Here is an 18,971-nt window from a genome sequence, read left to right on the forward strand (position 1 = left end):
TTCTTTTTGTATTTCTTTTCAGGGAATTTTTGAGGATTATGACTTCTTCCGAGGAGACGTCACCTAAGATGACATTGGCAGAATATAAGCGTAGAAATTCAAATCAGCATGCATCCTCATCTGAGATGACGCTTGGTGAATACATGCAGAGGCAACGGTATGGAGTTTTTGATCCACATGTGGTAAGTGAAGAATATCCTTTAGAGATATACGAGAAGTATTATAAACACACACCACCTAGTTTGGAACAAATATTGAGAATTCTTGAATGTCAAAGATTATTTGCTGATGATGATGATGAATCATGTAGTGACTCTTTGTCCCATACTGAATATATAGATGACCCTGTGAATGATTGTGTAGATGATTCGTCTGATTTATTAGAAGAACCTATCTCGCAATGTTTGGGATAACTCCATTAGGTGAAACATGGCCGGTAAGGGTCTTAGAATCAATCCAGGTTGGATGGATAGTTGGATCCAAAGAAAACATGGTTCACGGGTTTGACTGTATCTGCGTGTATTTGTGGAAGTGATTTGGCTGAAATTTAATCGGATTTTTGGTCGGAATTGGTTGCAGAATGACCTGTTTCATTCAAACAGGGAAGGTATGTGTGTTGGAATTGATCAAATATGGCTACAACGTGGAGATTGGTTGAAACAGTGAACGAATATTCTCGAGAGATATTTTTGGTATTTTGTTGAGATATTCTTGGTGGTAGCATGTGGATGGATGGAGTTCAGTTCATTCAAGAGTCGTGTATCAAAGTAATTGGAACATGTCAATACCAGCAGAGCGCGTGAGGACATAAAAAAGGAAGAAAATACCCGTACCTTGCATGGAGAATAATCAAAAATATTTTGTATTTACTAGAGATATTTGGAGTCGCTATGGGTATAAATAAGTTGTTGGGAATCCTAGAAGGATATAGAGTGATTGGGGGAGGCTACAGAGTCGAGAGAATTGCTGTAGAGAAATCTGCAGCAGCAGCAGAAAAACCGTGAAGAACGAAGAACATTGACCCACACAAGCAGTCTTTTATGCTACATTGAATACGACAGTCGCAAGACAGTCTTATATGCTACAGTGGTAACGACCCACAGCCGAGGGTCGTAGTTCTCTGGTTTGTAACAAATATAATTGTTACAAACCCGGTTTTGAATTATTTCTCCCTTTACATCATTTGTAAACACCCTTTGAGCAATAATAATGATTTTTGAGCGTGTTTCCAACAACATGATGAGCTAGACCCCATCACTGGGACAACGGAGGAAGCCGGACTTCATACTTGGGTGAATTTGTTTTATTTTCTATTTGACTTTTGCACTTGATTAAAATAGAATTATGATTTGAACAAATTAGTTATTATTTTATTAGAAGGGTCATGCTTGCTTAGATGTTTGATGTCCCATGCTTACGATTTATAATTAATGTTTGGAGAATCTACCTTGGCAAGAATAAGAGTCGATGTTGTTTTATTTGTCGAGCGATAATTTTTTGAGAATGAACAATTGAACCTATTGATATGAGTTTGGCCGAATCCTAGACCCAGTAACTCTCTATTTTATTCCTTTAAAGTTAATCTTAACAAGTCTTAGAGTTCGAATCTTTACTACTACAACAACCACAATCAAAAATATTATCATTTTGGCGCCGCCGACGCGGATTTGTTTTTAGATTGATTTTTAGGTTTTTATTTTTATTTTATTTTTTATTATTTGTACAGTATTTTCATTTTATTTTAGATTATTTTTTTCCTTTTTATGTGTTTCTTTTTGTATTTCTTTTCAGGGAATTTTTGAGGATGATGACTTCTTCCGAGGAGACGTCACCTAAGATGACATTGGCAGAATATAAGCGTAGAAATTCAAATCAGCATGCATCCTCATCTGAGATGACGCTTGGTGAATACATGCAGAGGCAACGGTATGGAGTTTTTGATCCACATGTGGTAAGTGAAGAATATCCTTTAGAGATATACGAGAAGTATTATAAACACACACCACCTAGTTTGGAACAAATATTGAGAATTCTTGAATGTCAAAGATTATTTGCTGCTGATGATGATGAATCATGTAGTGACTCTTTGTCCCATACTGAATATATAGATGACCCTGTGAATGATTGTGTAGATGATTCGTCTGATTTATTAGAAGAACCTATCTCGCAAGATCTTTCACCCAACTTAGAGGTTTTTCTAGTCCCCTAGACTTCCAAAAGCTACCTAATTTAGGGTTAGAATTATGTGCTTCAAAAATTTTGTTGGAATACTTTGCATCCAAATACCCAGAGGACGTCCCTGTTTCTAATACCGTGCATGACCCAATTGACAATTTCCCAGTCCCAATAATATCCCCATATTTTGTTCTTTACGCACTTCCTTGTGCAGTAAAAACTTGGTTTAGGGGTAAATCTTTGTTTTTGATAGTTTCAGTGTCTCCGCATCGTTATAACATAAGTGTGAAGCTGTCATTTACAAATGTTGTATTTTTGGTCGATCCCCAAATTTTCAGGTTGTTAATTTTTGGGGATCCTTTTTTGTACATTCTAGTAGGTGTATTTTATTTTATTTTTATTTTTATATTTTCGTTTACTTTTTTTTTCATCTTACGGATTTCCCATCTTAAATTTTTCATTTGGATGACTCAATTACATTGAGGACAATGTAATGTTTAAGTGTGGGGGAGTGGTTAACGTTTAACTTTTATTTTTCAGGAATTTTCTTGCATGTTATGACCAGCTGTGTAGCGGGTCTCCAAAAAAAAAATGATCAGCTGTGTAGCGGGTCTATATAAAAAAAAATGATCAGCTGTGTGATGACCAGCTGTGTAGCGGGTCTTTTCTTTGTTCTTGCATTATATGACCAGCTGTGTAGCGGGTCTTAAAAAAAAATAATTATGACCAGCTGTGTAGCAGGTCTCTCTATGTCTCTTATTATATGACCAGCTGTGTAGCGGGTCAGTTTTTTGTTTTGCTCGAGGACTAGCAAAATGTAAGTGTGGGGGAATTTGATGAGCACGAAAGTGCGACACATTTTCACCCATAAATACATTAGCTGAGACTTATTTTATCACTAATAAACTTGTTTGTAGGTGTTTTTGTGAAATAAGCTCTTTTGGAGAAAGTTGCTCGAAAAGTTGTTTTTGTACCCCAGAGGACACGTGTTATTCAGACTCTCACCGTTGGATAAGGGGCACCTCAATTACTAAGGGGCACCCCAGGTCACCCCAAAAGGCATCTGCTATTCGCACCCCAGTTCAGGATAGGGGCACTTCATCTTCAACAATTCAAATTTTGAGTTTTGGCGGGAAATTTTGAACTTCACGGAACAAAATTAGGGTTTGTGTTTGTGGTGTGAATAATGAGATTCAATCGCTGAAACTTCTTGGGTGAGTCTGTTCCGACGCGGATTTGTTTTTAGATTGATTTTTAGGTTTTTATTTTTATTTTATTTTTTATTATTTGTACAGTATTTTCATTTTATTTTAGATTATTTTTTTCCTTTTTATGTGTTTCTTTTTGTATTTCTTTTCAGGGAATTTTTGAGGATGATGACTTCTTCCGAGGAGACGTCACCTAAGATGACATTGGCAGAATATAAGCGTAGAAATTCAAATCAGCATGCATCCTCATCTGAGATGACGCTTGGTGAATACATGCAGAGGCAACGGTATGGAGTTTTTGATCCACATGTGGTAAGTGAAGAATATCCTTTAGAGATATACGAGAAGTATTATAAACACACACCACCTAGTTTGGAACAAATATTGAGAATTCTTGAATGTCAAAGATTATTTGCTGATGATGATGATGAATCATGTAGTGACTCTTTGTCCCATACTGAATATATAGATGACCCTGTGAATGATTGTGTAGATGATTCGTCTGATTTATTAGAAGAACCTATCTCGCAAGATCTTTCACCCAACTTAGAGGTTTTTCTAGTCCCCTAGACTTCCAAAAGCTACCTAATTTAGGGTTAGAATTATGTGCTTCAAAAATTTTGTTGGAATACTTTGCATCCAAATACCCAGAGGACGTCCCTGTTTCTAATACCGTGCATGACCCAATTGACAATTTCCCAGTCCCAATAATATCCCCATATTTTGTTCTTTACGCACTTCCTTGTGCAGTAAAAACTTGGTTTAGGGGTAAATCTTTGTTTTTGATAGTTTCAGTGTCTCCGCATCGTTATAACATAAGTGTGAAGCTGTCATTTACAAATGTTGTATTTTTGGTCGATCCCCAAATTTTCAGGTTGTTAATTTTTGGGGATCCTTTTTTGTACATTCCAGTAGGTGTATTTTATTTTAATTTTATTTTTATATTTTCGTTTACTTTTTTTTTTCATCTTACGAATTTCCCATCTTAAATTTTTCATTTGGATGACTCAATTACATTGAGGACAATGTAATGTTTAAGTGTGGGGGAGTGGTTAACGTTTAACTTTTATTTTTCAGGAATTTTCTTGCATGTTATGACCAGCTGTGTAGCGGGTCTCCAAAAAAAAAATGATCAGCTGTGTAGCGGGTCTATATAAAAAAAAATGATCAGCTGTGTGATGACCAGCTGTGTAGCGGGTCTTTTCTTTGTTCTTGCATTATATGACCAGCTGTGTAGCGGGTCTTAAAAAAAAATAATTATGACCAGCTGTGTAGCAGGTCTCTCTATGTCTCTTATTATATGACCAGCTGTGTAGCGGGTCAGTTTTTTGTTTTGCTCGAGGACTAGCAAAATGTAAGTGTGGGGGAATTTGATGAGCACGAAAGTGCGACACATTTTCACCCATAAATACATTAGCTGGGACTCATTTTATCACTAATAAACTTGTTTGTGTGTGTTTTTGTGAAATAAGCTCTTTTGGAGAAAGTTGCTCGAAAAGTGGTTTTTGTACCCGGAGGACACGTGTTATTCAGACTCTCACCGCTGGATAAGGGGAACCTCAATTACTAAGGGGCACCCCAGGTCACCCCAAAAGGCATATGCTATTCGCACTTCAGTTCAGGATAGGGGCACTTCATCTTCAACAATTCAAATTTTGAGTTTTGGCGGGAAATTTTGAACTTCACGGAACAGAATTAGGGTTTGTGTTTGTGGTGTGAATAATGAGATTCAATCGCTGAAACTTCTTGGGTGAGTCTGTTAAAGCTTAAAAGGGTTGGTATGATTGATGGAATTCATAAACTTTGGCTGGGTTTGCTAGAATCATGGATCTGAAGCAACACAGTTTTGGCGGGAAAGTTGTTCTTCACGGACCAAAATTAGGGTATGAGAATTCGAAGCTTTGTAGTGAGATTTAATGGCTATACTTGTTTGGGATAACTCCATTAGGTGAAACATGGCCGGTAAGGGTCTTAGGATCAATCCAGGTTGGATGGATAGTTGGATCCAAAGAAAACATGGTTCACGGGTTTGACTGTATCTGCGTGTATTTGTGGAAGTGATTTGGCTGAAATTTAATCGGATTTTTGGTCGGAATTGGTTGCAGAATGACCTGTTTCATTCAAACAGGGAAGGTATGCGTGTTGGAATTGATCAAATATGGCTGCAACGTGGAGATTGGTTGAAACAGTGAACGAATATTCTCGAGAGAGATTTTTGGTATTTTGTTGAGATATTCTTGGTGGTAGCATGTGGCTGGATGGAGTTCAATTCATTTAAGAGTCGTGTATCAAAGTAATTGGAACATGTCGATACCAAAAGAGCGCGTGAGGAGATAAAAAAGGAAGAAAATACCCGTACCTTGCATGGAGAATAATCAAAAATATTTTGTATTTACTCGAGATATTTGGAGTCGCTATGGGTATAAATAAGTTGTTGGGAATCCTAGAAGGATATAGAGTGATTGGGGGAGGCTACAGAGTCGAGAGAATTGCTGTAGAGAAATCTGCAGCAGCAGCAGAAAAACCGTGAAGAACGAAGAACATTGACCCACACAAGCAGTCTTTTATACTACATTGAATACGACAGTTGCAAGACAGTCTTATATGCTACAGTGGTAACGACCCACAGCCGAGGGTCGTAGTTCTCTGGTTTGTAACAAATATAATTGTTACAAACCCGGTTTTGAATTATTTCTCCCTTTACATCATTTGTCAACACCCTTTGAGCAATAATAATGATTTTTGAGCGTGTTTCCAACAACATGATGAGCTAGACCCCATCACTGGGACAACGGAGGAAGCCGGACTTCATACTTGGGTGAATTTGTTTTATTTTCTATTTGACTTTTGCACTTGATTAAAATAGAATTATGATTTTAACAAATTAGTTATTATTTTATTAGAAGGGTCATGCTTGCTTAGATGTTTGATGTCCCATGCTTACGATTTATAATTAATGTTTGGAGAATCTACCTTGGCAAGAATAAGAGTCGATGTTGTTTTATTTGTCGAGCGATAATTTTTTGAGAATGAACAATTGAACCTATTGATATGAGTTTGGCCGAATCCTAGACCCAGTAACTCTCTATTTTATTCCTTTAAAGTTAATCTTAACAAGTCTTAGAGTTCGAATCTTTACTACTACAACAACCACAATCAAAAATATTATCATTTTGGCGCGGCCGACGCGGATTTGTTTTTAGATTGATTTTTAGGTTTTTATTTTTATTTTATTTTTTATTATTTGTACAGTATTTTCATTTTATTTTAGATTATTTTTTTCCTTTTTATGTGTTTCTTTTTGTATTTCTTTTCAGGGAATTTTTGAGGATGATGACTTCTTCCGAGGAGACGTCACCTAAGATGACATTGGCAGAATATAAGCGTAGAAATTCAAATCAGCATGCATCCTCATCTGAGATGACGCTTGGTGAATACATGCAGAGGCAACGGTATGGAGTTTTTGATCCACATGTGGTAAGTGAAGAATATCCTTTAGAGATATACGAGAAGTATTATAAACACACACCACCTAGTTTGGAACAAATATTGAGAATTCTTGAATGTCAAAGATTATTTGCTGCTGATGATGATGAATCATGTAGTGACTCTTTGTCCCATACTGAATATATAGATGACCCTGTGAATGATTGTGTAGATGATTCGTCTGATTTATTAGAAGAACCTATCTCGCAAGATCTTTCACCCAACTTAGAGGTTTTTCTAGTCCCCTAGACTTCCAAAAGCTACCTAATTTAGGGTTAGAATTATGTGCTTCAAAAATTTTGTTGGAATACTTTGCATCCAAATACCCAGAGGACGTCCCTGTTTCTAATACCGTGCATGACCCAATTGACAATTTCCCAGTCCCAATAATATCCCCATATTTTGTTCTTTACGCACTTCCTTGTGCAGTAAAAACTTGGTTTAGGGGTAAATCTTTGTTTTTGATAGTTTCAGTGTCTCCGCATCGTTATAACATAAGTGTGAAGCTGTCATTTACAAATGTTGTATTTTTGGTCGATCCCCAAATTTTCAGGTTGTTAATTTTTGGGGATCCTTTTTTGTACATTCCAATAGGTGTATTTTATTTTATTTTTATTTTTATATTTTCGTTTACTTTTTTTTTTCATCTTACGGATTTCCCTTCTTAAATTTTTCATTTGGATGACTCAATTACATTGAGGACAATGTAATGTTTAAGTGTGGGGGAGTGGTTAACGTTTAACTTTTATTTTTCAGGAATTTTCTTGCATGTTATGACCAGCTGTGTAGCGGGTCTCCAAAAAAAAAATGATCAGCTGTGTAGCGGGTCTATATAAAAAAAAATGATCAGCTGTGTGATGACCAGCTGTGTAGCGGGTCTTTTCTTTGTTCTTGCATTATATGACCAGCTGTGTAGCGGGTCTTAAAAAAAAATAATTATGACCAGCTGTGTAGCAGGTCTCTCTATGTCTCTTATTATATGACCAGCTGTGTAGCGGGTCAGTTTTTTGTTTTGCTCGAGGACTAGCAAAATGTAAGTGTGGGGGAATTTGATGAGCACGAAAGTGCGACACATTTTCACCCATAAATACATTAGCTGGGACTCATTTTATCACTAATAAACTTGTTTGTGGTGTTTTTGTGAAATAAGCTCTTTTGGAGAAAGTTGCTCGAAAAGTGGTTTTTGTACCCGGAGGACACGTGTTATTCGGACTCTCACCGTTGGATAAGGGGCACCTCAATTACTAAGGGGCACCCCAGGTCACCCCAAAAGGCATCTGCTATTCGCACCAGTTCAGGATAGGGGCACTTCATCTTCAACAATTCAAATTTTGAGTTTTGGCGGGAAATTTTGAACTTCACGGAACAGAATTAGGGTTTGTGTTTGTGGTGTGAATAATGAGATTCAATCGCTGAAACTTCTTGGGTGAGTCTGTTAAAGCTTAAAGGGTTGGTATGATTGATGGAATTCATAAACTTTGGCTGGGTTTGCTAGAATCATGGATCTGAAGCAACACAGTTTTGGCGGGAAAGTTGTTCTTCACGGACCAGAATTAGGGTATGAGAATTCGAAGCTTTGTAGTGAGATTTAATGGCTATACTTGTTTGGGATAACTCCATTAGGTGAAACATGGCCGGTAAGGGTCTTAGAATCAATCCAGGTTGGATGGATAGTTGGATCCAAAGAAAACATGGTTCACGGGTTGACTGCTGCGTGTATTTGTGGAAGTGATTTGGCTGAAATTTAATCGGATTTTTGGTCGGAATTGGTTGCAGAATGACCTGTTTCATTCAAACAGGGAAGGTATGTGTGTTGGAATTGATCAAATATGGCTGCAACGTGGAGATTGGTTGAAACAGTGAAGAATATTCTCGAGAGATATTTTTGGTATTTTGTTGAGATATTCTTGGTGGTAGCATGTGGCTGGATGGAGTTCAATTCATTCAAGAGTCGTGTATCAAAGTAATTGGAACATGTCATACCAAAGCGCGTGAGGAGATAAAAAAGGAAGAAAATACCCGTACCTTGCATGGAGAATAATCAAAAATATTTTGTATTTACTCGAGATATTTGGAGTCGCTATGGGTATAAATAAGTTGTTGGGAATCCTAGAAGGATATAGAGTGATTGGGGGAGGCTACAGAGTCGAGAGAATTGCTGTAGAGAAATCTGCAGCAGCAGCAGAAAAACCGTGAAGAACGAAGAACATTGACCCACACAAGCAGTCTTTATGCTACATTGAATACGACAGTCGCAAGACAGTCTTATATGCTACAGTGGTAACGACCCACAGCCGAGGGTCGTAGTTCTCTGGTTTGTAACAAATATAATTGTTACAAACCCGGTTTTGAATTATTTCTCCCTTTACATCATTTGTAACACCCTTTGAGCAATAATAATGATTTTTGAGCGTGTTTCCAACAACATGATGAGCTAGACCCCATCACTGGGACAACGGAGGAAGCCGGACTTCATACTTGGGTGAATTTGTTTTATTTTCTATTTGACTTTTGCACTTGATTAAAATAGAATTATGATTTGAACAAATTAGTTATTATTTTATTAGAAGGGTCATGCTTGCTTAGATGTTTGATGTCCCATGCTTACGATTTATAATTAATGTTTGGAGAATCTACCTTGGCAAGAATAAGAGTCGATGTTGTTTTATTTGTCGAGCGATAATTTTGAGAATGAACAATTGAACCTATTGATATGAGTTTGGCCGAATCCTAGACCCAGTAACTCTCTATTTTATTCCTTTAAAGTTAATCTTAACAAGTCTTAGAGTTCGAATCTTTACTACTACAACACCAATCAAAAATATTATCATTTTGGCGCCGCCGACGCGGATTTGTTTTTAGATTGATTTTTAGGTTTTTATTTTATTTTATTTTTTATTATTTGTACAGTATTTTCATTTTATTTTAGATTATTTTTTTCCTTTTTATGTGTTTCTTTTTGTATTTCTTTTCAGGGAATTTTTGAGGATGATGACTTCTTCCGAGGAGACGTCACCTAAGATGACATTGGCAGAATATAAGCGTAGAAATTCAAATCAGCATGCATCCTCATCTGAGATGACGCTTGGTGAATACATGCAGAGGCAACGGTATGGAGTTTTTGATCCACATGTGGTAAGTGAAGAATATCCTTTAGAGATATACGAGAAGTATTATAAACACACACCACCTAGTTTGGAACAAATTGAGAATTCTTGAATGTCAAAGATTATTTGCTGATGATGATGATGAATCATGTAGTGACTCTTGTCCCATACTGAATATATAGATGACCCTGTGAATGATTGTGTAGATGATTCGTCTGATTTTTAGAAGAACCTATCTCGCAAGATCTTTCACCCAACTTAGAGGTTTTTCTAGTCCCCTAGACTTCCAAAAGTTACCTAATTTAGGGTTAGAATTATGTGCTTCAAAAATTTTGTTGGAATACTTTGCATCCAAATACCCAGAGGACGTCCCTGTTTCTAATACCGTGCATGACCCAATTGACAATTTCCCAGTCCCAATAATATCCCCATATTTTGTTCTTTACGCACTTCCTTGTGCAGTAAAAACTTGGTTTAGGGGTAAATCTTTGTTTTTGATAGTTTCAGTGTCTCCGCATCGTTATAACATAAGTGTGAAGCTGTCATTTACAAATGTTGTATTTTGGTCGATCCCCAAATTTTCAGGTTGTTAATTTTTGGGGATCCTTTTTTGTACATTCCAGTAGGTGTATTTTATTTTATTTTTTTATTTTTTTTTCGTTTACTTTTTTTTCATCTTATGGATTTCCCATCTTAAATTTTCATTGGATGACTCAATTACATTGAGGACAATGTAATGTTTAAGTGTGGGGGAGTGGTTAACGTTTACTTTTATTTTTCAGGAATTTCTTGCATGTTATGACCAGCTGTGTAGCGGGTCTCCAAAAAAAAATGATCAGCTGTGTAGCGGGTCTATATAAAAAAAATGATTGTGTGATGACCAGCTGTGTAGCGGGTCTTTTCTTTGTTCTTGCATTATATGACCAGCTGTGTAGCGGGTCTTAAAAAAAAATTATGACCAGCTGTGTAGCGGTCTCTCTATGTCTCTTATTATATGACCAGCTGTGTAGCGGGTCAGTTTTTGTTTTGCTCGAGGACTAGCAAAATGTAAGTGTGGGGGAATTTGATGAGCACGAAAGTGCGACACATTTTCACCCATAAATACATTAGCTGGGACTCATTTTATCACTAATAAACTTGTTTGTGTGTTTTTGTGAAATAAGCTCTTTTGGAGAAAGTTGCTCGAAAAGTGGTTTTTGTACCCGGAGGACACGTGTTATTCAGACTCTCACCGTTGGATAAGGGGCACCTCAATTACTAAGGGGACCCCAGGTCACCCCAAAAGGCATCTGCTATTCGCACTCAGTTCAGGATAGGGGCACTTCATCTTCAACAATTCAAATTTTGAGTTTTGGCGGGAAATTTTGAACTTCACGGAACAGAATTAGGGTTTGTGTTTGTGGTGTGAATAATGAGATTCAATCGCTGAAACTTCTTGGGTGAGTCTGTTAAAGCTTAAAAGGGTTGGTATGATTGATGGAATTCATAAACTTTGGCTGGGTTTGCTAGAATCATGGATCTGAAGCAACACAGTTTTGGCGGGAAAGTTGTTCTTCACGGACCAGAATTAGGGTATGAGAATTCGAAGCTTTGTAGTGAGATTTAATGGCTATACTTGTTTGGGATAACTCCATTAGGTGAAACATGGCCGGTAAGGGTCTTAGGATCAATCCAGGTTGGATGGATAGTTGGATCCAAAGAAAACATGGTTCACGGGTTTGACTGTATCTGCGTGTATTTGTGGAAGTGATTTGGCTGAAATTTAATCGGATTTTTGGTCGGAATTGGTTGCAGAATGACCTGTTTCATTCAAACAGGGAAGGTATGCGTGTTGGAATTGATCAAATATGGATGGAGTTCAGTTCATTCAAGAGTCGTGTATCAAAGTAATTGGAACATGTCGATACCAAAAGAGCGCGTGAGGAGATAAAAAAGGAAGAAAATACCCGTACCTTGCATGGAGAATAATCAAAAATATTTTGTATTTACTCGAGATATTTGGAGTCGCTATGGGTATAAATAAGTTGTTGGGAATCCTAGAAGGATATAGAGTGATTGGGGGAGGCTACAGAGTCGAGAGAATTGCTGTAGAGAAATCTGCAGCAGCAGCAGAAAAACCGTGAAGAACGAAGAACATTGACCCACACAAGCAGTCTTTTATGCTACATTGAATACGACAGTTGCAAGACAGTCTTATATGCTACAGTGGTAACGACCCACAGCCGCGGGTCGTAGTTCTCTGGTTTGTAACAAATAATGTTACAAACCCGGTTTTGATTATTTCTCCCTTTACATCATTTGTCAACACCCTTTGAGCAATAATAATGATTTTTGAGCGTGTTTCCAACAACATGATGAGCTAACCCATCACTGGGACAACGGAGGAAGCCGGACTTCATATGGGTGAATTTGTTTATTTTCTATTTGACTTTTCACTTGATTAAATAGAATTATGATTTTAACAATTAGTTTTATTTTATTAGGGGTCATGCTTGCTTAGTGTTTGATGTCCCATGCTTACGATTATAATTAATGTTTGGAGAATCTACCTTGGCAAGAATAAGAGTCGATGTTGTTTTATTTGTCGAGCGATAATTTTTGAGAATGAACAATTGAACCTATTGATATGAGTTTGGCCGAATCCTAGACCATAACTCTCTATTTTATTCCGTTTAAGTTAATCTTAAAAGTCTTAGAGTTCGAATCTTTACTACTAAACAACCAATCAAAATATTATCATTTTGGCGCCGCCGACGCGGATTTTTTTAGATTGATTTTAGGTTTTTTTTTTATTTTTATTTTTATTATTTGTACAGTATTTTCATTTTATTTAGATTATTTTTTCCTTTTTATGTGTTTCTTTTGTATTTCTTTTCAGGGAATTTTTGAGGATGATGACTTCTTCCGAGAGACGTCACCTAAGATGACATTGGCAGAATATAAGCGTAGAAATTCAAATCAGCATGCATCCTCATCTGAGATGACGCTTGGTGAATACATGCAGAGGCAACGGTATGGTTTTTTGATCCACATGTGGTAAGTGAAGAATATCCTTTAGAGATATACGAAATATTATAACACACACCACCTAGTTTGGACAAATATTGAGAATTCTTGAATGTCAAAGATTTTTGCTGATGATGATGAATCATGTAGTGACTCTTTGTCCATACTGAATATTAGAGACCCTGTGAATGATTGTGTAGATATTCGTCTGATTTATTAGAAGAACCTATCTCGCAAGATCTTTCACCCACTTAGAGGTTTTTCTAGTCCCCTAGACTTCCAAAGCTACCTAATTTAGGGTTAGAATTATGTCTTCAAAATTTTGTTGGAATACTTTGCATCCAAATACCAGAGGACGTCCCTGTTTCTAATACCGTGCATGACCCAATTGACAATTCCCAGTCCCAATAATCCCCATATTTGTTCTTACGCACTTCCTTGTGCAGTAAAAACTTGGTTTAGGGTAAAGCTTTTTTTGATAGTTTCAGTGTCTCCGCATCGTTATAACATAAGTGTGAAGCTGTCATTTACAAATGTTGTATTTTTTGGTCGATCCCCAAATTTTCAGGTTGTTAATTTTTGGGGATCCTTTTTTGTACATTCCAGTAGGTGTATTTTATTTTATTTTTATTTTATATTTTCGTTTACTTTTTTTTTCATCTTACGGATTTCCCATCTTAAATTGTCATTTGGGATGACTCAATTACATTGCGGACAATGTAATGTTAAGTGTGGGGAGTGGTTAACGTTTAACTTTATTTTTCAGGAATTTTCTTGCATGTTATGACCAGCTGTGTAGCGGGTCTCCAAAAAAAAATGATCAGCTGTTGCGGGTCTATATAAAAAAAAATGATCAGCTGTGTGATGACCAGCTGTGTAGCGGGTCTTTTCTTGTTCTTGCATTAATGACCAGCTGTGTCGGGTCTTAAAAAAAAATAATTATGACCAGCTGTGTATCCGGTCTCTCTATGTCTCTTATTATATGACCAGCTGTGTAGCGCGGTCAGTTTTTTGTTTTGCTCGAGGACTACCAAAATGTAAGTGTGGGGAATTTGATGAGCACGAAAGTGCGACAATTTTCACCCATAATACATTAGCTGGGACTCATTTTATCACTATAAACTGTGTGTGTGTGTTTTGTGAAATAAGCTTTTGGAGAAGTTGCTCGAAAAGTGGTTTTTTGTACCCGGAGGCACGTGTTATTCAGACTCTCACCGCGGGATAAGGGAACCTCAATTACTAAGGGGCACCCCAGGTCACCCCAAAAGCATATGCTATCGCACTTCAGTTCAGGATAGGGGCACTTCATCTCAACAATTCAAATTTTGAGTTTTGGCGGGAAATTTTGAACTTCACGGAAAGAATTAGGGTTTGTGTTTGTGGTGTGAATAATGAGATTCAATCGCTGAACTTCTTGGGTGAGTCTGTTAAAGCTTAAAAGGGTTGGTATGATTGATGGAATTCATAAACTTTGGCTGGGTTTGCTAGAATCATGGATCTGAAGCAACACAGTTTTGGCGGGAAAGTTGTTCTTCACGGACCAGAATTAGGGTATGAGAATTCGAAGCTTTGTAGTGAGATTTAATGGCTATACTTGTTTGGGATAACTCCATTAGGTGAAACATGGCCGGTAAGGGTCTTAGAATCAATCCAGGTTGGATGGATAGTTGGATCCAAAGAAAACATGGTTCACGGGTTTGACTGTATCTGCGTGTATTTGTGGAAGTGATGTGGAAGTGATTTGGCTGAATTTAATCGGATTTGTCGGAATTGTTGTTGCAGAATGACCTGTTTCATTCAAACAGGGAAGGTATGGTGTTGGAATTGTAATATGGATGGAGTTCAGTTCATTCAAGAGTCGTGTATCAAAGTAATTGGAACATGTCAATACCAGCAGAGCGCGTGAGGACATAAAAAAGGAAGAAAATACCCGTACCTTGCATGGAGAATAATCAAAAATATTTTGTATTTACTAGAGATATTTGGAGTCGCTATGGGTATAAATAAGTTGTTGGGAATCCTAGAAGGATATAGAGTGATTGGGGGAGGCTACAGAGTCGAGAGAATTGCTGTAGAGAAATCTGCAGCAGCAGCAGAAAAACCGTGAAGAACGAAGAACATTGACCCACACAAGCAGTCTTTTATGCTACATTGAATACGACAGTCGCAAGACAGTCTTATATGCTACAGTGGTAACGACCCACAGCCGAGGGTCGTAGTTCTCTGGTTTGTAACAAATATAATTGTTACAAACCCGGTTTTGAATTATTTCTCCCTTTACATCATTTGTAAACACCCTTTGAGCAATAATAATGATTTTTGAGCGTGTTTCCAACAACATGATGAGCTAGACCCCATCACTGGGACAACGGAGGAAGCCGGACTTCATACTTGGGTGAATTTGTTTTATTTTCTATTTGACTTTTGCACTTGATTAAAATAGAATTATGATTTGAACAAATTAGTTATTATTTTATTAGAAGGGTCATGCTTGCTTAGATGTTTGATGTCCCATGCTTACGATTTATAATTAATGTTTGGAGAATCTACCTTGGCAAGAATAAGAGTCGATGTTGTTTTATTTGTCGAGCGATAATTTTTTGAGAATGAACAATTGAACCTATTGATATGAGTTTGGCCGAATCCTAGACCCAGTAACTCTCTATTTTATTCCTTTAAAGTTAATCTTAACAAGTCTTAGAGTTCGAATCTTTACTACTACAACAACCACAATCAAAATATTATCATTTTGGCGCCGCCGACGCGGATTTGTTTTTAGATGTTTTAGGTTTTTATTTTATTTATTTTTTATTATTGTACAGTATTTTCATTTTATTTTAGATTATTTTTTCCTTTTTATGTGTTTCTTTTTGTATTTCTTTTCAGGGAATTTTTGAGGATGATGACTTCTTCCGAGGAGACGTCACCTAAGATGACATTGGCAGAATATAAGCGTAGAAATTCAAATCAGCATGCATCCTATCTGATGACGCTTGGTGAATACATGCAGAGGCAACGGTATGGAGTTTTTGATCCACATGTGGTAAGTGAAGAATATCCTTTAGAGATATACGAGAAGTATTATAAACACACACCACCTAGTTTGGAACAAATATTGAGATTCTTGAATGTCAAAGATTATTTGCTGATGATGATGATGAATCATGTAGTGACTCTTTGTCCCATACTGAATATATAGATGACCCTGTGAATGATTGTGTAGATGATTCGTCTGATTTATTAGAAGAACCTATCTCGCAAGATCTTTCACCCAACTTAGAGGTTTTTCTAGTCCCCTAGACTTCCAAAAGTTACCTAATTTAGGGTTAGAATTATGTGCTTCAAAAATTTTGTTGGAATACTTTGCATCCAAATACCCAGAGGACGTCCCTGTTTCTAATACCGTGCATGACCCAATTGACAATTTCCCAGTCCCAATAATATCCCCATATTTTGTTCTTTACGCACTTCCTTGTGCAGTAAAAACTTGGTTTAGGGGTAAATCTTTGTTTTTGATAGTTTCAGTGTCTCCGCATCGTTATAACATAAGTGTGAAGCTGTCATTTACAAATGTTGTATTTTGGTCGATCCCCAAATTTTCAGGTTGTTAATTTTTGGGGATCCTTTTTTGTACATTCCAGTAGGTGTATTTTATTTTATTTTTATTTTTATATTTTCGTTTACTTTTTTTTCATCTTATGGATTTCCCATCTTAAATTTTCATTGGATGACTCAATTACATTGAGGACAATGTAATGTTTAAGTGGGGGAGTGGTAGTGGTTAACGTTACTTTTATTTTTCAGGAATTTCTTGCATGTTATGACCAGCTGTGTAGCGGGTCTCCAAAAAAAAAATGATCAGCTGTGTAGCGGGTCTATAAAAAAAAATGATAGGGTTATGACCAGCTGTGTAGCGGGTCTTTTCTTTGTTCTTGCATTATATGACCAGCTGTGTAGCGGGTCTTAAAAAAAAATAATTATGACCAGCTGTGTAGCAGGTCTCTCTATGTCTCTTATTATATGACCAGCTGTGTAGCGGGTCAGTTTTTTGTTTTGCTCGAGGACTAGCAAAATGTAAGTGTGGGGGAATTTGATGAGCACGAAAGTGCGACACATTTTCACCCATAAATACATTAACTGGGACTCATTTTATCACTAATAAACTTGTTTGTGGGTGTTTTTGTGAAATAAGCTCTTTTGGAGAAAGTTGCTCGAAAAGTGGTTTTTGTACCCGGAGGACACGTGTTATTCAGACTCTCACCGTTGGATAAGGGGCACCTCAATTACTAAGGGGCACCCCAGGTAACCCCAAAAGGCATCTGCTATTCGCACCTCAGTTCAGGATAGGGGCACTTCATCTTCAACAATTCAAATTTTGAGTTTTGGCGGGAAATTTTGAACTTCACGGAACTGAATTAGGGTTTGTGTTTGTGGTGTGAATAATGAGATTCAATCGCTGAAACTTCTTGGGTGAGTCTGTTAAAGCTTAAAAGGGTTGGTATGATTGATGGAATTCATAAACTTTGGCTGGGTTTGCTAGAATCATGGATCTGAAGCAACACAGTTTTGGCGGGAAAGTTGTTCTTCACGGACCAGAATTAGGGTATGAGAATTCGAAGCTTTGTAGTGAGATTTAATGGCTATACTTGTTTGGGATAACTCCATTAGGTGAAACATGGCCGGTAAGGGTCTTAGAATCAATCCAGGTTGGCTGGATAGTTGGATCCAAAGAAAACATGGTTCACGGGTTTGACTGTATCTGCGTGTATTTGTGGAAGTGATTTGGCTGAAATTTAATCGGATTTTTGGTCGGAATTGGTTGCAGAATGACCTGTTTCATTCAAACAGGGAAGGTATGTGTGTTGGAATTGATCAAATATGGCTGCAACGTGGAGATTGGTTGAAACAGTGAAAGAATATTCTCGAGAGATATTTTTGGTATTTTGTTGAGATATTCTTGGTGGTAGCATGTGGCTGGATGGAGTTCATTCATTCAAGAGTCGTGTATCAAAGTAATTGGAACATGTCAATACCAGCAGAGCGCGTGAGGAGATAAAAAAGGAAGAAAATACCCGTACCTTGCATGGAGAATAATCAAAAATATTTTGCATTACTCGAGATATTTGGAGTCGCTATGGGTATAAATAAGTTGTGGGAATCCTAGAAGGATATAGAGTGATTGGGGAGGCTACAGAGTCGAGAGAATGTGTAGAGAAATCTGCAGCAGCAGCAGAAAAACAGTGAAGAACGAAGAACATTGACCCACACAAGCAGTCTTTATGCTACATTGAATACGACAGTCGCAAGACAGTCTTATATGCTACAGTGGTAACGACCCACAGCCGAGGGTCGTAGTTCTCTGGTTTGTAACAAATATAATTGTTACAAACCCGGTTTTGAATTATTTCTCCCTTTTCATCATTTGTAAACACCCTTTGAGCAATAATAATGATTTTTGAGCGTGTTTCCAACAACATGATGAGCTAGACCCCATCACTGGGACAACGGAGGAAGCCGGACTTCATACTTGGGTGAATTTGTTTTATTTTCTATTTGACTTTTGCACTTGATTAAAATAGAATTATGATTTGAAAAAATTAGTTATTATTTTATTAGAGGGTCATGCTTGCTTAGATGTTTGATGTCCCATGCTTACGATTTATAATTAATGTTTGGAGAATCTACCTTGGCAAGAATAAGAGTCGATGTTGTTTTATTTGTCGAGCGATAATTTTTGAGAATGAACAATTGAACCTATTGATATGAGTTTGGCCGAATCCTAGACCCAGTAACTCTCTATTTTATTCCTTTAAATTAATCTTAACAAGTCTTAGAGTTCGAATCTTTACTACTACAACAACCACAATCAAAAATATTATCATTTTGGCGCCGACGCGGATTTGTTTTTAGATTGATTTTTAGGTTTATTTTTATTTTTTTTTTATTATTGTACAGTATTTTCATTTTATTTTAGATTATTTTTTTCCTT

This window comes from Papaver somniferum, chromosome 11, assembly GCF_003573695.1.
Source record: "Papaver somniferum cultivar HN1 chromosome 11, ASM357369v1, whole genome shotgun sequence".
NCBI lineage: Eukaryota > Viridiplantae > Streptophyta > Magnoliopsida > Ranunculales > Papaveraceae > Papaver > Papaver somniferum.